The following is a 21,079-nucleotide window of genomic DNA, read 5'->3' as shown; positions in this document are numbered from 1 at the left end:
AGCACGGAAGCCAAACATCAATGTTGCATATATCTTATCAGGGATACAGATGGAGACAACATGGGAGGACACAGGAAAGATGATGTGGCTAAAAATGCAGAAACTGGACTGATGTGGTCACAAGGCAAGAAGACCAAGTATCATCAGAGCAGGGACAGGGTGGGACAGCATCTCCTCTGGAGCCCACACAGAGACAGTTCTGCCTGGAGACACTTTTTAGAAAGATTCATTTCGATCTCTGGGCTTCCTGTAAAGGAATAACTTTATGACAGTTTGATTTTGTTTCATTTTCTTTGTTTAAGAGAACAATTTGCTGTAGCCCAAACTGGCCTGGAATTTGAGCTCTCCCTGCCTCTGCCTCCAGCGTACTCAGATTACAGGTTTGAACCATCACATCCACCAATCTTAAAATGTTTTACATGAGCAGCTCTGCACTGAGTGATAAAGATGCTGGGAGCACTTTGTGTTCTAATATTTGGTCTCCATTTCTGACTCCTGATTTTGTTTTCTTAAATCCCTTGGGACTTCCTGCGTGGTGGGAACATCATTTGTTCAAATGAAGTGACTCTTGGTGGACTTTTTAACAGCTTCAGGATGGGCGTGGTCTACCAGAAGGACAAAGAGTAATTAGAAGGAGCTTGGAATTGTCAGTCAGACACCTACCCTTCTCTTTGTGGAGGTGATAAGCATTGGAGATGGTAATACCTACATGGTGGTGACACCATAAAAACTCCCAAAAGATGGGTCCAGAGTTTTGGGTTTCTGGTCACATCCAACTGCCAAGAGGGTGATGGACCCTAACACCAAAGGGACAGAAAACCCTATTCTTGGAGTCTTTTAAAATCTCCCTCAGTGTACTTCTTGATCTAGTTATTTATCTTTTATTATGTTATTTTGTTTTCTTTGTGGTTTTGAGACAAGGTCTCACTATATAGCCCTGGCTAGTCTAAAACTTGCTATGCAGACAAAGCTGGCCTTGAACTCACAGAGGTCCTCCTAACTTTGCCTTCTGAGAGCTGGGATTAAAGTCATATGCTACCATGCCTGCCCTTTAATATGTCAGTAGATAAAATAATTTATTCTATTGACAATAATGGCAAATTAATAAGAGGAAAGGGTCCCTCCAGTTATAGCCAGATGATCAGAGATACACGTGACAATCTGGAATGTTTGACGTGGAAGCCAGTGATTGCATGGGACTTAGCAGTTAGCCTGTGGGGGGTCTAAGAGATCTTGGGTCACTAGAGTCAAAAATACATTGTCAAACAAGCAGCTGTGTCCAGAGAGTTGGCAAATGGGTTGGTATCAGGAAAATCATCCTTTCTTTGGGGGAAACCCAGACTATTTAGAAAGTTTGAAGGAATATTGTTACAAATGTCAGCTACCCACTCTTTGATAGGACCCTAGTAAACAGTGATCACACAACTTTGCTGCAGGTTATACATGTTCTTGTTGGTTTGAGATTGAGCCCTTGTAGCTTAGGGCAGGCCTTAGACACTCAATCCTGTTCCTTCAGCCCCAGAAGTGCTAGGATCACAGGTAGGTATTACCAGGTCTGCTTAGGTATGTTGTTTTTGTCTTGTTTTCCCTTTAAGGAATATGTAGTACACACACACACACACACACACACACACACACTTTTGTGGGGTGGTGCCCAAGGCCTTGTGCATGCTAGACAAATGCTCTACCATGGGACCTTAAAGAATATGTCAAAGCCACAGATAAACCTGAAAAATCTTATACTTTTTACCTTCAGCCCACCTTTCAACTTTGCATCACTCACAGTATCATGGTTTACATGTAAAAACTGTAGGAGATTCAAGATACTAGGGGTACCAAAACAAACAAAAACAAAAAGGTGACATTAAAAATAAGAGGCTCTCAGAAGGGCAGATTTAGTTCCTGCATCCTTCCTGGGAGGGAGGGTGTGAGGAGCTTTGGGTGGCATACCCTTTGAGTCTGTGCAGACTTCGTGTTTTGGGCTGAGATCCAGGAGTAGGGGTTGTTGTGTCTTCCTGAATGGCTCATCTCCTTCTGTGTCTCAGACTCATTCCCAGATTTCAGACTAGCACTGGGCAGGTGAAACCACACAGGCTCATCATCCTGCTAGGACTCCTGCTCCCCTCCCCACTCTCAAATAGTGCGCCTTTGTGACCAGGCTTCAGAATGTGACCAGGCTTCAGAAGCGCTTAAGGGAAGACCCCACAGTCACGGTCGTGTTGGCACTTTTGTCCAGACACGTCTGACTGGAAGTGACAGTTCCCCTTCAGGGATTATCTTTGATTGACACAAAATCTAAGCTGGACAGAGGGGGTCTGGAGCATGAGAACTCCAATTCTCCCAGGAATGGGGTTGACATTACTGTGGTGAGGACATGACAGCAAAGCCCCAGGAGGCTAGAGGAGGCAGCAGAGTGGGTGCTGTGTGCTCACAGCCTGTCTGTTTGAAATACCTAAGGTGGGACCTGCTTTCCTGTATGGACTTTGTTATCTCTTGATCTGGGACAAACCTCAAGGCTCTGGGGTCTCTAGGAAGTGCCACATAGTTTCTAAGGGTCCATACCCACAGCACATAGCTTCATTATTCCTTTTGTGGTCATGACAGTTTCTTTAACTCAGCAATATAACCTAAATTTCCTAGGCTTGCCTGAGCCTAAGGTGAAAGGGAGCCATGGGGCTAGAAAGGTGATCCAGATGCCATGTGGCCCTGAATCAGGTGCTCTGTCACAGCCAGAGAAAACCCCACAGCTGCATATGGCCATCTGCTTAACAGGACTTACCTCTGCCATTGCCCAGTCCTCCATTGTTCTGAGGTGAGGAGACTGGCAAGCTTTGACCTTCTCAGAAGCACTGTGGTGCCCTGTGATGAACAAAAGACCTGAGGCCTCTTGGCTCTGCACATAGATAGGTAAAGGAATAAGAAAGAAAAAAAAAAAAAAGGGGAGGTGGGGGTGGGATTTAAAACCAAAGAGATGAGCTATGCTCTCCTTGGCCTGTATGCAGTGAGGTGGTACCTGGTGTATGTAAGGGGATGGTGGGGTACAGCAGGAGGGGTTCTGGGAGGGTGTGAAGAGGGACTGCTGGAGATACCTGTTCCAGTTCTTTTTATATGACAACATGTCGACAACAACTGAACTTTGTTCAAGAAAAGCTGAAACATGAAGCAAGCTATCAATCTGTCAATAAAGAAGTCAACATATTCTTTCTTTTCCAAGTTCTGACACCACACACCGTTATCTGCTGTGTGGCACTCAACTGTAATAGAATTAACTGTTTGTTCACAAATAGTGGATTCAGGGATGAGCGAGAGGACCAAGTAGGTGGATAGGCCTATTATAACTGAGGATACCACTTGATTAAAAGGAAGAAAGTTTAGGGAACAACAAAAAATAAAAATAATAATGGGAGAGAAAAGACTGCTTTAAAGGGGGCAGGTGGGAAATTTGATATAGGTCACTTTTAAAAATAAATTGAAAATAATGTGCATAATGATACAAGATGGAAAATAATCTGGTTTTCATCCTAATCCTACTTGTAAATTTAAGTGATGGGGAAGACAACACCCTCTCCCCAAAAAGCCTTAATATAGCGTCTCCAGATGGTAGTGTAGTTTGTGTAATGCATATGTATGTATATGGTATCTTTCTTTGTGAGGTGTGTATATGATGTGTGCATAGTGTGTGGTGTGTATAGGTGTGTGGTATGTTCGTGTGGTTTGTGTGTGTGCTGTGTGTACACTTAAAAAAAGAATAGTCTTTGCGCCCAAACTGGAACCCAAATAAACCAGAGCCTCTCAGAAGTGGGACAGGATGTTTTTGAGATCCCTCAAGAGATTCCAAATGCTTCAGAGGGGCTGAGAGGTTCCTGGTCGAAAATGCGTTTTAGCTATCTCCTTTCTTAGACTGGTTTCCTCCCCTGCAAAAGAAGAACATAGCCTGAGTTCCATGTCTTTTGAACCTCCAGGGTTCAGGAGGAGAGGTTTTTTGTTGTTTGTTTGTTTGTTTCCTTAAAGGTGGCCAACACTTTCAAGACCAGGTAGCCCTGTAGTCCACACAGATGACGCCACTCGACTGATTGCATTACACGGCTCTGAGTCACCTGGCACCTTGCCAGTTGAAAAGCTCCAGAACCCGCTGTTTCAGAGCCTCACCCAGCAGACGCTTTTGTCTGGGGAGCGGGGACCAAGGATGCAGCTGACAGAATTAGCTCAGGGCTTGTCTCCGGGAAGGTGCCACTGCTCTGCACTTATGTAACTGTACAGCTGTGCGAGCGCGCCCACAGAACGTGCCCCCATCATTATTTCCGTTTCCTTCCATCCCTTCAAATTCTATCCAGTCAAGGCAAACTTCTTTTGTCAATAAAGAGAAAAAAGAAGTCTCGGGCTGCTCTCACTGTCAATTACTTCTAGCTGTGAGGCAGTCGTATTTTTAGAAACTTAACATTTTCAGTCACATAATGAAAAATCCAAATTTGAAGACAGAGCCCTTGTTCGTGCACTTCTCTTGATCTGGGGTGAATGGTTATGTGAAGGCAAGCCCTTCTAGGTTTTCTGGTTGGTCTACACATTAAGTTAAGTAAGACACATAATAGAAGAAAAGCAGTTTAATCAAATACATGGTCCTGGAGGCATTAGGGTCTCAGAATTTAAGCACGGACAACCCAACCAGCCAAGCTTGGACATTCATCCTCACCATGCCAATTAAACAGATTAATAATGGTAAGACATGAGAGAAAGGAGATTCATTCTGCGCGGCCACATTGAAATGAGGGACAAAGAGGTCAAATGACACCATACTCCTGACCTACCCAGTTTCTATGGTTCCTCTGTGTTGGTACCTAGCTACTTTGATGGCTCTGACTTACATACTTGATCCCTCTGGATCACTTGGTTTGTTGCTGATCAAGTCTTGAGATTTTGTTCAGAGTCCTACAGTTGGTGATAGTTGGTAGAGGCTTTTTTCAAAACAGATGCTTGGAAGACAGTGACAAGAAGATTTTAAAGCATCAGGGACCTGTAAATACTCCCTGACCCAGTTGAGCCTGAGTTGGGAAGAACTTTCAGCCAGGCTGGTAAAACACAGCCTTAGTGAGTACAATGACTCCAAAGAGGCGGGGTTCAGGTGAGGAAGGTACAAGGACCCGAAGCTTGTGACATCTTGGTTGACATCAGAGAGTTCTGTCATAGCAAGGTAGCAAGGTCTCAGCCACATGGCTGGCTATCAGTCAGCGGGAGGATCCTGGTCCTAATTTTGGAGGTGTGGCACTGCTTAGAGCAAGGCAGGACTCAGTACCATTAGGAGAGAAGTTAGGCAGAAGATCTGAAGTCCGAGGATTATACTTGGACTCCATCACATCGCTATTCTTGGGACCTGGAGTCATAGCTGGTGTGGGAGGTAGTGGCTCATTTCAGTCTCTCGGGCTCTGTCAATTCCTCCTTGCTTCCTTTCTAGGGCTTGTACGGGCGTGGGGGTGGGGCGGGCGGCTGTCAGTGCGGGAGATACCTTCAAGAGCAGAGTTTGTCTCAGGCTCGTTCAACCTGCCTGTGACTGTGTGCCTTGCCCAAGCTCCATCGGCAGCCATCCTACCCATGGAAGAGATTTTCCTGTCACCCGCAAGCTTCGCGGGTTTTAAAATCGTGACTTTACCCCATCTTCTCTATGTCTTTTCTCATATTTATAAATACCAAAGCTGGAACAGAACAAAGAGGGTAATTATGAGCGTTTTTCGGCTTGGCAGCAAGAAAACAAAAAAACAAAAACAAAAAACAAAACAAAACAAACAAACAAACAAAAAAACACCAGAGTGCACAATGGTATGAAGTATGGCGAGCAACAGCGGTGCTTGACAGCTCCTGCTCTCAGTGGGCACCGAGTTTGCCCAGAAAACCCAGTTATACAAAAGTGGGAGAAAGAGGTGGCAGCGATGCAGACAGATGGTGAAGAACCTGTCTCTGCACCCACGGATCCTACTTTCACTGAGGTATCTTTAAAGGTAGCCTTCTTACACTGCCGCCTATGACTTGCAACGTGCCAGTCTCTGGAGCAAGATGAATTAAATCATGAGAAAGATGAGTCAGTTACAGTGTGAAATATAGGGACATAATAATTACCAATATTTTCCCCTGATAAAGACTGTGTACCGTACCCCTGCTTATGTATCTAATTCTGAACTCTATTACTACCTCCGCTTGAGTGTAAGGTAACTAAGGCTTGGAGAAGAAAATCATTTATCTAGGTACAGACCACTGAAGAGAAAGAGTGACTCAGAGCAGCCCTGCCTAACCCAGAATCCCAAGTCCCCTCCAGTGGCTAAAGACCCCACTCTCATTAGCAAGAGCATTCAGGGTCACAATAGTCAAGAATTCTAAACTGGTAGCTGACCTGTTGTGTGATATTTTCATTGTGTTCTGACAAAGTTTGCCTGCAGTCAGAGGGTGGAGCTAGCCACTAGCTGACCATAGAGGTTTGGAGGACCAGGGACAGATAGTATACAGGAAGTAGTAAGGCGGGGCCAAGAGAGGACCTGGGCCCTTCAGGACCAAGGAACGGAAGAGACAGGAAGCAATTGGCAGGTGCTCCCTGCTCTCTGTCTTCAGGTTCTTACCCTGATATTTGACTCCGGATTTCTCAGTTGATAAATGTTAGCTAGATTCAACACTTTGCTGACCCTTTACACTGATGGTCCCAGTCATCTTTCCGGTGCCCGTGTCCACAGCTAGGAGACGGTGGTCACAGACCTGAAGTTTGCCGAGCAGCGCGAGAGCTATCCAGTTGTCTGATGTTTGTTTGCATATTCATCTGTGTCAGACATTTGTTGGTTTAAGAATCAGCTTCAGGGTGGTGGTGCAGAGCAGAAAGAAGGACGTGTGGAGCATTGTGTGCCACAGATTTTGCTTGGGCACCATTGCGGAGGACAGAACATTGGGTCTGTCCTAGCTGCCCCATCTTTGGAGAGGAACCCTCAAAACACAACTAAACACATTCTCAAGACAGTCCTCACAGCAATGACAGCTTTGAAAGTCCCAACAGCTGCTTCCTGTGTGAATGTTACCGGGGTAGAAGGTAGAGAAGCAGGGAGGAGCTACAGTTGGCAAAGTGCACAGCAACTACATCCCAAAGAACAAACAGCGCTGTGCCTGTTGTCACAGCTCAACCCACAACCCCGCCTTCCTCTTCACTACCTTCCACTACAGTTTTCATAGTTGCAGCAGGAAAAAAAAATTTCACTTCCTTTCTCTGAAAATCTGAAGAACAAGTTACTTTATTTCCACTAAATTTATGGAGAAACCCACTAAAAACCATATATTGTCGTCCAAGAAGCCCCATGTTGATCACACAACTTCCAAAGCATAGATGTAGGACATTTTGCACCATCCTCCTTTAAGGAAAAGCAGTTAAACTCTTCCATTCACAGGCCCCATATATATATATATATATATATATATATATATATGACCACATGGAAATACTTAGATTAATAGAAATGGGTAAATAATTAAGACAGAGCTAGCCGATAAGAAACTAGTAACAGGCCAACAGCATTATATGTAATACAGAGTCTCTTTGTGTTATTTGGGGCTGGCGTGGGAGTGGGACCAGACCTCGGGAAAAACCTACTCCTAACAGGGACCCTTAACTGAAGAATCAGCCTACATCAGATTGGCCTGTAGCCACACCTATGGGGCATTCTCTTAATTGTCAAGTGACATGGGAGGGCATAGCCACAGTAGGCTGTGCCATCCATCTCTAGGCAGGTTGGGCCTGGGTTGTATAAGAATGGTAGCTCTGCAAGCTAGTAAGCAGAGTTTCTCCATGGTTTGGCTTCCCTCCACAATGGACTGTATGTAGAGTGTAAGATGAACTGGTTCCCGTCTGCCCCACCACTAGCCCCTCCATCCTCAAGTTGCTTTAGGTTTGGTGTTTAGCACAGCAACAGAAAGTACACCAGGAACCTGGCTCTTTAAGACCTTCAAACACTTCAAACAGCAATGATTACTTTTGTGATTTTGGAAAACCCAAGGATTTCCGAACATTTTACTAGAAGCCTTTCATGCTGGGATAAGAAACTGTTTTCTTTCAACCCCTTTCCCTCTTGGTTTGAATCCTGGTGATCTAACTGCATTCTTTTATTCCTAGAGCTTCTCTAAAGAAGCATTGCTTTCTTCTGGTCTTCGGGATGCTTCCCCTACCTTTTAGCACACTGGCTTGAATCAGGGGTTTTGCCTTGTTGTAAATGGGCCTTTAGTTTCCTCAGTCATGAATGGTTTTGTGTTTTGGGGCAAAAACATTTAGCACATGGTTTCCAAATTGCTTTGGCTCCTTTCATGAATTGGATGAAGATAAAAAGCTCTTAGAGTGGAGAGTGACCCATCTTCCTCACTTGCAGATTTCTAAAGTCAGAGCTTAGAATACACCTAATGTTTTCTGGGTACATAATTGTTTAAAATCCCTGGCTTCAAGGGTTTAGGGGCATGCTTCTTGTTTTTGTGACTCCAATAGTAATATTCTAAGCACCTCACAAAATTGATCACAGTGCCGTGACTACTAGTTCCCAATCAGCACTGGAAGATTCTTTTTATATAGACTTCCCATTCCTTACAAGGTGGTAAAATCAGAGGCAACGGTACATTGTCATTCACCTGGATATGAAATTGTAGCTGTGCATTTATGTCAACACACAGAGCAGATTCTCTGGCAGGGTAACCCAACTAGACATTTCTGTAGTCTTGAGCACTGCTCTAATATGGCAGGACGTGATCATATCCTGCAAGTATATATTTGAGCTCTAGAAGCAGAACTCAGCCTACATGGTTGTGGCATCCTACTGCATCCTACTGCATCCTATGGAGTAGGCTTACTCTAGCTGTCATACTGATTTAGAAGCCCAGAAAGTCTCTAAATTCAGCTATTAAAAGAAAAAGGTGAGCCAGATAAGGCCGCTCAGACCATAACCTCAGCACTTGGGAGATGAGGAAGGAGGATTTCTGGGAGTTAGGAGCCAACCTGGGCTACCTAGAGTATTCCAGGCCAAGCTAGCCTGGAACAAAGGGGTAGGGAATAAAAACAAAATAGGTTTCTACAGCTACAGTGGATTTGAAGGTGAAGCCATAATTGTTGTTCTTAATTCCAGGTAGCTGGCTTGATGCACAGTAAAGACATGAAAGCTTTCAAATGCACCAACTCTCTGAGTTAGCAGTTAATATTCAGGGGTTTTTTTCTGAGAAATAGGTAGATGGTACCACATCCATTATCTAGTGTGTCTGCACTTACATGATTCATACACATGTGTTCACAAGTACACATGTCGAGGTCAGAGGGAAACTTGTGAGAATCCATTCTCTCCTTCGATCATGTGGGCTTCAGGGATTGAACTCAGGTCATCAGGCTTGGCAGCAAGTACCTTCACCAACAGAGCCATTTCACTGGCTCTAAAAAATGAGGGGTTTTAGAGGTTTTCTTTTATTTCAGAAGATTGTTATTTTGAAAAACAAATTATTCTTTTGTTTTATTCTGTTTATTTGTTTGCTTGTTTTGAGGTTTCATATAGCCAGGGTGGCCTTGGACACTGTGTAGCCAAGGAAGGATTTGAACATCTGCTTAGTTTTTGCTTGTTTATTTGGTTGGTTGGTTGGTTGTCTTTGGTTTTTAGGCAGGGTCTCACTTAACCCAGGCTGGACACAGACTTACTATGTACTTGAGGCTAGCCCCAAACCCTTGATCCTCTTGCCTCCAACCTTTCTAGTGCTAGGATTACAAGCATGTTCCACCATGCCCATTTTAGTGCAGTACAGGAATTAAACCTTTGGGTTTTGAAGCCCTGGGTTTGTGAATGTTAACCGTGAGCTACATCCAAGCCCAGAATTATTCTTAAAGAGCAGAGGAGAAATTTGAGAAATTCCTGGTTTCTTAATTAACTTGGGACATTTTTGGTGGCCTCCAACTTTAGTGTGCAGTTTCATAGGCGCAGTGACATGTGAAGGATCAAGTGACATACAGCTCTCTAAGTCCAGGCTGTACTGGAGAAGATTTCATATTGAGTTCACTTGAGCAATGAATTCAAAACACCAGTCTGCTTTCTATTATCACACACCAGCCATTCCAAACAACACCAGGTTTAAACTCTACACACACCCACATATTTAGTTGGAGTTTTAGACCAGTGGTTCTCAACCATCCAAACGCTTCGACCCTTTAATACAGTTCCTTGTGTTGTGGTGACCCCCCCAGCCATAAAATTATTTTCGTTGCTACTTCATAACTGTAATTTTGCTACTGTTATGAACGCTAATGCTGAAGATATTTGATGACCTTAGGTCACCCTATGAAAAGTCATTCTACCCCAAAGAGGTTATGACCCCCCACGTCGAGAACCACTGTTTTAGACTATTGCTGTAGAGTTTAGAGTTTAAATAAATGCACACAAGCTTCAGTTTAGCACATTTTATCCTTATCCTTATACTTTAGCGAACACTGTATTTCCTGTGGAGGTCAGAGGAACGCCATTCATTGCACAGACACTGCCCACGCTCTACCCTCTCTGCCCTCCCAATCTGCACCTACCCCCAGCCTTGTGCAGAATCACAATTAAGAAGCTTGTGGGAGCACCAGGCTGAGTTTGCTTTAGCTGTGGTAAAAGTCCGAGAGCCCTGCAGTACTATGCACCCTTCACTCCCACACCTGGTTTTGAGTTGAGAGTGTAGTTCAGCGGTAGAGTGTTTGCCTAACATAGGTGAGATTATGGGTTCAATTCCCAGTACCTCAAAATATTAAATAAATAAGCAGAGTAACAGAACTTAAAAAAAAAAGTAGACTAAAAATAAACAGTCAGTCTCAGCACAATGACTTGAAAAATAATGAAGCCAGATTTGACTGACTGGTTTCTGATGTTCCATCCTTTGAGTCTTTTTTTGTTTGTATGTAAATTTGGAAGCAGTCATAAAGAAGGCAAGATGCACAGTGTGGCATTTCTGCTGGCTACGTGCTTATTTTAGTAGGGAGTGACACCGTTTACCTCACTTAGAAAAAATATTTTTAGAACCAGAAGTCTTCACTTTGCATTGTGAATTTTAAAACTAAAGAAAAAAAAAAGAACCCAAGCAGGGGATTCTATTCCTAAGATGATGTGGCTACTGCTAAAGATAGCTTTGTCTTATACAACCTGGGGGTGTTGAGTGATCTGCCAAGGTGTCAAAGACTACACAGGTGTGTCACCACCGCTTGGGAAAGAAAACTCTGGGTGTGAGAGAGGTTTTTCTGAGACTTGTAAAGGCAATTGTTGGGAAAGAAGTTGTTGTCGCATGTATTTGTTCTTCAGGGCCTGTGTATATATAGTTTAAAAAATAAAAAGGTGGGGCTGGAGAGATGGCTCAGTGGTTAGGAGCACTGACAGATCTTCCAGAGGACTCAGGTTCAATTCCCAGCACCCACATGACAGCTAACAACTGGAACTCCAAGATCCAACACTCTCACACAGATACACATGTAGGCAAAACACCAATGCAAATAAAGTAAAAATAAATTTTAAAAACTTAAAAAGGCGAGCACTGTCTATTCCAGCCATGGCTCTTGTTTTAGTTCCTCATATCAGCCAAAGCCTTCCTGTTTTAGGACTTAACAAAACTGGCCGTCTCTGCTTTGTCCCCTTTGATTCCTGTATCGTTCTGATCTCAGTACCTACTGATTTGAAGAGAGGCTTTGCTGATGCTCAGGTACCCACACAGCATTGGCCATGCCTGACACACGGCCTCAGAGCATGTCAGAGACGCAGGAACACCCTGGGTTTTTTAATTCGGAAGTTACTATGACTTGCAGTTAATGATATGCCATTGTTGTGGCTTATATTTGATGTCTTTTCCTTCCGCTGCCACCAGCCATAAACCAGAGATGAGGTCCTCTTTCTGTCTTACCCTATTGAACGCTCAGGTCTTAGTGAAATAAATGTTTGTGGGAATGAGAGAAGGGATGGGGGGATACGTGAATGTATAACCAACTAAGGATCTTACTCCAGTAAAGTGCTTCAGAATAATGTTTGTGTTTTCTTTTTAAATGAGAAAAGCCTTGCCTCCCAAAGAACTTCCTCATTCTTGGTTGTATTTCTCAGGCCTGGCTGGTCAGATTCTTGTTTTGAAGTTTTGTTTTTACAAATCTCCTTCTGACACAGACACACACAGAGAGACACACACAGGCACACACCCACACACACACACACACTCTCTGTCTCTCTCACACACAAATTGTTTTCCTTTCTTCCACTTATTAAACTGTGTTCACTTTACTTCACCCTTCCCCATCAGTTTTGCTCCTGTTGCATCTTAATTGACCATCTCTCCCTCCCAAAGCTTTTATCTCTCATTTCACTAGCCCTTTTAATACTTATATTTGTTTTATTCTGCATATACCATCTGCTTTTTAATTTGAAATATCTAGCACTACTCATAAATTGCTTTTATTTTGCTGGTTTCAATTTTTCTGTGTTCCCTTTCAAATCTAATTTTCAAAAGAATGAACATTTAAATCTTAAGTTGCTTATTTTTAATTTAAGCCATACATTATTTAACCACCGGGCCTATTTTGTTTCATTTTGCTTTTGAGGCAGGATTTTGCTTTGTCATCCTGGCTGGCCTGGAACTTGCTATATGGACTCCAGCTCACAGATCTGCCTGCTGGGATTACTGACTTGCTGGGTCCAAGTCCATCTTTGCAGTTTGCTACTATTCATCCTTAACACTTCTACTGCTTCTCTGTCTCTTTCCCCCACTGTTTCCCTCACACCCATCCTCTACCCCTGCTTCCTCATCTGTATTTACAGGAGTCAGAGTTGGGAAAGTGAACAGCGGGGGGGGGGGGGGGGGGATGAGCTTCGTGCACAAAGGGAAGATGCAAACTCTTTGTTGTGGAATATTATTTTAACTGGACAAATGTGTGCTGCCGAGTATTATTTTAACTGTGTAAAGGTGTGTTACTTTTGTTTCTGCTGCATTTGTTTGATTATGTAAAGATGCATTGCATTTGTTTCACCTTGACGCCTGCCTAAGGTCTAATAAAGAGCTGAACGGCCAATAGTGAGGCAGGAGAAAAAACTAGTGGGGCTAGCAGGGCAGAGAGGTAAGTAGGAGGAGAAATGTAGGCTTGGGAGGAAAAAAAAAAAAAAACGAGGAACTCTAGAGCAGAAGGAGACTTGAAGGAGGGAGATGCCAGCCAGCAGATAAAGAGAAGCAGTGAAAGTAAGATATACAGAAGCTAATCAGCCTGGAGGCAAAAGGTAAACAAAGAGAAGCGGTTCATTTAAGAAGAGCTAGCCAGAAGCATGCTTAATCTGGGCTGAGCATTCAAAACGACTAAGTCTCTGTGTCATGGTTTGGGAGCTGGTTGGTGGCCCAAAAGCAAAAGCCTGGTATACTTTTTTTGTCCCTAGTTTTGCATGTATGGGCTTTTTGGGACCACCCCATCATCTCAATCATTCTTGAAGGCTAATCAGTAAACTCAGTTCATTCTCTCTGGGGAAACTGTAAACCCTCTTTATACTTGAAATATTTGGCTAGCTGAAGCAAGGCTGCTTATTAGTATCGTTTACCACATAGCTCCTATATGAGTCATGTGGGCGAACCCTGCCAACAGCATCCAGAAGAGATACTCCAGGGAGGTGTTCTGTGGGGCTGCTGCCTGGTTTTATGTCATCCTGACATAGGCTAGGGTCAGCTGAGAGATAAGAGCATCAATTGAAAACATGTCTCTCTCCAACTAAGCTGCAGGCAAGCCTGTAGGGCATTTTCTGAATTAATGATTGATATGGGAACCACCTCTGGACAGTGGTCCCTGGTGGTCCTGGGCTCTTTAACAGAGCAGGCTGAGCAAGACATGGGGACCAAGCCAGTAAGCAGCACTCTTCAATGGCTCCTGCCTCTGAGTTTCTGCCCTGCTTGAGTTCCTGCCCTGACTCCCTTCAACAATGAACTATGGAAGCCTAAGACAAACTCCCCAACTTGCTTTGGGTCATGATGTTTTATCACAGCAACAGTAATTCCAACTAGGGCACCAGGCATGATCCTGGTGCAGTGCTCACTGACCTGTCAGTAAATACAGCAGGGTGTTCAGACTAGAGAAGCATCAGCCAGCACCATGTGCTACTTGAGACAAGCTTGTATTGGTCATCTTTCCAGTGACACTTTCTTCTGATTCTGGGAAAAAAACAAACAAGGTTCTCTTAGGCTGTGACTTCCATCTGGCCAGTCACAGCTCAAAGGGCAATCTCAGAGGTATACAGACTCCTTCGATTACTGCAGGTTAAACCTACAGAGAGCTGTGTATTTCTAAGAGATAACAGAGAATTCCTCTGCAGTCTTCTCATGGGATGTGTGTCTTTTTGTGCTAAGGGAAGCCATTGCACCAAAGGCTTTGGCTAACTTGGAATATTTTCGCTTTTCACTCTAGGGGAGAATGATGGTAATATCTATCAGGTATTGTGGTCATTATAGATATTATACAGATGACAGATAACCTCCACCTTCTCTCCTTGACACCATCTTTGGGTTCCTTTGTAGTGTTCTACCAACCTAGACTGTGCCCCTCAAGATCTATCTATTCCACATGAGTAAGTTACATTAACTAACTTCCCACCGTGTTTCTAGGAGAAAGCCATCTGTGTGCATCTTGTTAATCACCTTCCCTTGAGCCTCTGGTTTGTTCAATTCATCAGCTAACTCTGCTCCAGCAGGAATGATGTCCACCTGTAGATTCGCCTTAAATAAGATCTCCATTTCAGGATCATCCTAAGGACTGCATGGAACATTTTTATAAAGTAGCAAGGGTAAATTTGTCAGTGTTCAGAATATGTGAGAAATGGGTAATACGAGTTAGCTGTTTTGGGGCTCTCTCTCTCTCTCTCTTTCTCTCTCTCTCTCTCATGCACAAAGCTCATTTTCTTTGTTATTTTGGTTTATTGAAACAGGGTCTAATGTAGCTAGGCTGGCCTTGAACTCCTGATGGTTCTGATTTTTTCTTTTTTTTTTTTTTTTTTTAAACTGGGATGATAGTGCATCATTGCTCTGAATAAACATTCCAGTCATTTATTACATGATTTGTCTTCACCTTTCCTTTTGGACATTGATCTGATTCATGAGATCCATGAGCCTACAACACAGGAAAATATGTTGAACACCCCTATACTAGACTCTTTCCAAGATACTGAGCCCTTGATAAGGTTAGTCCTTGTGTGTGTTGGTTTTCCCCCAATAAAAGCAAATACGAGTTATCTTTTCCTTCTTAGTTCTTGAAAAAGACTGATATTATGGTAGCCACTGGACAGAAAACAATGGCCAATGCTCTGCTTGGCCCTCCAGTATAAGCACAGAGGACTACCCAACTTTCTGTGAAGAAGAAAGTACCTTGTAAATGTCCATGGCTCCTTCCTCCTCCCAGAGGTAGACTGTTGACTGAGACCTCTACAGGCTTCCTTTGACACATTGTGATTTTATTTGGGACTATGAAATATTAACATTCAAGAAATATAAATTGCATGATTTTCAGAAGGAAGTTAAGATCTACCTGTCTTGTTCTGAATTGAAAACTTATCTAAGCAAATCAAGTATGTTAGGGTTGAAATGAAAGGGCATTTCTAGAAGACTGGGGTGACTTTGAAATTATAGAGAAATGGCTTCATTTATTGAGAAGTTATTGAGAGCCGCTTCTAGTGCTTCTCTGTTAGCTGAGAGTTCAGAAATCTTGGATATATTCAGGAATTATTTCACATTATCTAATAGTATCTGAATACAGTGAAGGAAATAGATTCATGAACCTACATGCAATTGGAAAGTTTGTGTGTAGTCTGGCAAACTGTACCAAAAAGATAAACCTATGTATACACAAATAAACAAGTTTAAGGTATTTTTAGTTAAAACTATTTGTAATAGTCAAATTAGAAAACTACCAAATGTCAATCAATAGTAGAATTGTTTTAGTGTGTTTTTTACAACTAGAACAAAATATCTAGTGCTTGGGAGCTTCATAAGTGAAAGAGGTTTATTTAGCACAGTTCTGGGGGTTCAAGAGCATCAACTCAGCCATGGTGAGGACCTCAGGGTATGTGGTTCAGGAGAAAGCCAAAGGGCCTATACAAGGGTCAGGTTCAGAATTAAAACAAAAACAAAAAACAAAAACTAAAAATCCCCAAAACTAGCTTTTCTGAGTTACCCAGGAGCCCCCTCTCAAATTCTTTCATAGGGATTAGTAAATTAACTAATTTACTTTTAGTTGTTAGTAGTGATTGGTTGGTTGGTTTTAAACAGATGATCTTTCCCGTAGCCCAGGCTGGCCTTAAACTTCCCTTTCTCCTACCTTAGTTCTGGGATTAAAGATATGCCCTGCCACTCCTGGCTTTAGTCTCCACTCTTTAATGTTTCCTTGTGATGACCAGGGTTTCATCAATAAAACACTGTAGGAAAACACTCAACCCATACCCAAACCATAAGAAGAATGTATTCCCAAATTGTGGTACTGTCATAAAATTTAATAGTGCCCAAGAATGAACTGTCTGCAGCTGTCTGTAGCCATAGAATAAACAACATAAATCTAATCAGGGAGCAGAATAAGCCAGGAACACAATAAAAGCACATCACGGATGATTAAATTTGTGCAAAGCTCCAAACTGGCAAATATATAAACCAGTGTCAGAAGAGTACATGATGACTCCTTAGGGGTGAGGGAATAACTGGGCCACCTTGGGGGCAATGTCTAGGGCATCAGTAAAACAGTGTTTCATCCTCCAGGGACTGGATGCTTTCATTTTTAAGAAACTCATCAAGTTATACACTCAACTTATATATGAATGTTTCTATTTTTGTGTTATGCTCCAGTCAAAACTTTACTAAAAATAGGCAACACCCAGTGGGCTTGGGGAAGTAGCTGTCCGGTGGCTTCGGGAAGAACCAGCATGCTTGTAAGACATACTCATTGATGACAGACAGAATGCCAGTCACAGCATGTCAGCAGAGCTCTGAGGCTAATTACATGAAGAGTGGTTTCTCCCCCTCTAATCCAACACTTCCCAAATCATCCTCAAGATATATGAGTCTTGCCATCTGGCTACTGGGGAAAAACAGAATCCTGGAAGACTGTTTTGTCTCCAAAACATCCCTTCAGATGTCTGTAGCCATCTCATCCTTATTGCAGCTATGGACTTCTTTTGAGGACTCTGTGTTTTGCAGGACTGCGGTAGATCCTTTGGAGCTAAATACTTTTGGAATTGTATGCTTTGGGGAAATGTAAGGCATACAGTTGAGTGAGGTGGCTCACATCTCTAATCTCAGCACTTGGGAGGTCAAGGCAGGGAGACCTGCTGAAAATTCAAGGCCAGCTTATGTTACAGAATGAGATTCCAGAGAAGTGGGCTGGAAGAGGATATAGGAGTTCAAGTAAGTTGTTAGGAAATCGAGAGAGGTTTCCTGGGGCTAGAGATGCAGCTAGGTTCATAGGATGCTTGCCTAGCATGCACAAAGCCCCAGTGCTGCATAAATAGCATGGCCGTGCCCATCTGTAACCTCAGGCCTTGGGAGATGAAGGCAGAAGGATCAGAAATTCAAGGTCATCCTCAACCATATAATGAGTTTGAGGCCAATCTGGACAACCTCAGAGAGGTAGACACCCTAAAGGAGGCAGAATTTGATCTGGGTGTTGTTTGTGAAATACAGGAATAGGAGAAAAAAGAAAAAGAACATCATTGCAAACCAAGGAGATAGCACATGCAAGCATGAAAAAGACTACATTCATGGACCAGAGGGGAGATTGGCACTGGTGGGAAAGATGGCAGCAACAGGAGGCTGGGAAAGATGTGTGCTGTGTCTATGACTTTGTGTATGTATAATGCTATACATTATGTTCGTAGGTACTATTTAATGTGGCTTGAATGTGAAGCGTTGCCTATAGACTCAATTGTTTGAATACATGGTCCTTACAGGCTGGTGGCAATTGGCAAAGCTGTGAAACTTAGGATGTGGAACCTCCTCATTGGAGGAAGTAGGTAACTTCAGGTGGGCTTGGAGCTTTTATAGCTTAGCCCTGCTTCCTGCTGCCTCTCTTGTTTCCAGACTTTGAGGGGCATGTGACCAGCCTTCTCTGGTCCCTGTTGCCATACTTTCTTGGCTGTGATGAACTGGATCCCTTGGAACTGTGAGCCATAACAAACACCTTCTATCAGGTTATCTCATCACAGGAACTAACCAGTAACTAATACCAAGCATCATTCACTACCTCACACCATGGGGAAAAAAACAAAACAAAACAAAACAAAACACACACACACACACACACACACAAAACCACTTAAGTTCTAAAATCTGAAATGTGACTCTTAAAACATATTTTACAGAAACTGCTCAAGTTTTAAGATGATAAATACCTTGGTACACCGAAGCTCTGAAGTCATCAGCTTGAACTTATAAAGGGTTTTGTAGAACCTTCTCAAACTTAATTACTTAAATTGGTCAAAGCCCTAGTATGAATAGAGTGTGTGCTGGGCCAACTAATAAGGCGTCACAAAAGCTCCTCCCCTACAGTCACTTGGTATCACTGTCGGCATCCATGTGTGAGTGAGCCATGCCTAAGAAGGGTTAACAGTATTGTAAGTATACTGCCCATTTGAACAGTAGCTGCAGACAGCGTCTATAGCTTGCCATGAAACCATTTTCAGACTTCCCAGAGAGCCATTTAAAAATGCATAAGGGCACTCTTGCTGCTAATGGAATAGATCTTTTCAGTGGTTTCAAATAAGCAGGAATTGGGCATAGAGGGACTGGTCCTTGGTTTGCCTCTTACAGCTTGTACCATGAGAAACAGTATGGACATCAAGGCCCACCCTGTAAGTGGCACAAAACCAGGAGTGGGGATTCAGACACACCCTTCCTTCACACTTCTAAAGTGTCACATTAATATGAAGGCAACAAGGTATGTGTTCAAGTGCACACACTCGCAGTTGGCTCTGAGGATAAATTCATCATGTGTATGGTGGCCTTGGGCAGCACACACTCCCTCACCCCTGCCCCACCCTACCCACCAGTTGGTGGCTATCAGGACATGTGAATAGTCTACCCTGAGTGGTGCTGTGGAATCTGCAGCCATTGTGTTTAGTTCTTGCTGAGGGAGCGGCACAATGAATCACACTGGGGAAGATTCCAGAGGGCACCACTGCTATAAAATGAACAGTGTGGAACTGGTTTGCTTTCACTGGCTCCAACGTTAGCAGAGAAAGTGCTGAGTAATTAGACAAGGCGGCAGAAGGGGAAAGTGGAGGGGATTAACATTGAATATCTGCTACATGCCTGCTACAAGCATCTCCACATGGGCCATGGAGGCAGGAGGGTGCTTCTTGTGGTCTTCCGTCTTCCTTCCTACTTAACTTGGGAGTGCACCTCACCTGCGTGCCTCAGTTCCCTCTGTCTGCCTCTCAGACCATGGGGGACACAGACAGGAACTGGACTTACATATATTGATATGTGTCCCTGAAAGAGAATTTGCTCAATTATTGTCATGACTATTCAGACCATTTAGTCTTCCAAAGAGAGTCATTAGATTAACCATTTTACAGAGGTGGCTACAAGAGCTCGAAGAGGATGAGGGTTGTCAGAGGACAGAACCAAGAGACTATGATTCCATTTCAGTCTCACATTTTTACCGCTGTCCACCATACAGCCTTTGTTAGTCACTCATAGATAGATGGAGTATAGAAATGAGAGGTTGAGTATATTAAACTATGAGATGACATGCAGAAACTGAATATATATATGCATATATGTGTGTATATACATATATATGCATGTAGACATATGCCTATATAAAGGATATATGGAACAATCCCAATAAGTATATATTCTCTACATAGGATATACAAGGTTGAAGAGAGAGAGGAAGAGAGAGAGAGTGAGAGAGTGTGTGTGTGAAAAAGATGTATTTTAATCACTTGGTTCACTGGCTCACTGGTAGAGACTAAATCTCCAGACTGGGTGGGAGGGCCAGATAACCTGCACAAGAGTTGATGTTGTCAATCTGAAGGCAGCCTGTAGCAAGATTCTTTCATCTTTGGATGGACTGGATCTTTCAGCTGATTGGGTAAGGCCCTCTGCTGTGACAGATGGGCCATCTGCCTAATTCTGCTTTATTGTTTCAAATGTTACTCTCCTCTTTTAAAAGATGGCTGGGAAAGATGGCCTAGAGGTTAAGAGCATGCATTGGCCTACAGAGAACCTCAGTTTAGTTCCTAGCACTCATATTAGGCAGTTCACAACCTCCTATATCTCCAGCACTGGCAATTCCAATGTCCTCTTCTGCCTCCTGGGATACCTACAATCATGTGCCATACCTCCACATAGACATACAAATATACAAATTTAAATAAATATATCTTCTAAAAACAACCAAAGACCCAAGCAATGGTGGCACATGCCTTTAATTCCAGCACTCATTGAGGCAGAGGCAGGCGGATCACTGTGAGTACGGGGGCATCCTGGTCTTCAGTGTGATTTCCAGGACAACCAGAGCTACACAGAGAAATCCTGTCTCCAAAACAAAACAACCAAAGACAGGGATACAACTCAACAGTAGAATGTTTGCCTAGCATCTGAGAAGCTGTAGTCCCCAGTGCAACTAACTAAAAAGTTTTTAAAAGGAAAATGATCACAGTAACATGGGTATGGGGTATGTGTGTGTGCATGTGTGTGATGCATGAAAGTGAGTGTGTGTGTGAGTGTGCAGGAACATGCAACTATGCAGAGGCCAGGGAAGAATATCTGGAGTCTCCCCTTATCCCTTTGCCTTGTTACCTGATTCCCTCGAGGCAGTGTTTTTCACTGACCTGAAACTTACTGTTTCAGCTAGGTTGTTTGGCCAGAGAGCTCTGAGGGTCTGTCTGTCCCTGCTGTCCAGTGCTAGAGTTACAGGCATGTATAGCTAAGCCTAGCTTTTGCATGGGTGCTGGGGATTTGAACTCAGGTCCTCATGTTTGCAAAACAGGCACTCTTCCCCAGAGCCATCTCCTCATCCCAAATCTAGGTTTTTCATATGATCGGATATCTAGGTACTGTGGCCTAACCAAGT

At 43.3% G+C, this 21,079-nt stretch overlaps 1 pseudogene; it reads left to right on the top strand.

Moving 5' to 3' along the window:
- Window positions 1–5,813: 5,813 nt before the first annotated feature.
- Window positions 5,814–21,079, top strand: part of LOC127215788 (peptidyl-prolyl cis-trans isomerase NIMA-interacting 1-like) — a 37,432-nt pseudogene continuing 22,166 nt past the window's right edge.

The sequence above is a fragment of the Phodopus roborovskii genome, unplaced genomic scaffold (assembly GCF_943737965.1).
Source record: "Phodopus roborovskii unplaced genomic scaffold, PHOROB, whole genome shotgun sequence".
NCBI classification, from domain to species: Eukaryota; Metazoa; Chordata; class Mammalia; order Rodentia; family Cricetidae; genus Phodopus; species Phodopus roborovskii.
Note: the sequence above shows the minus strand (reverse complement) of the source record. Positions and strands in the feature narration are given on the sequence as shown.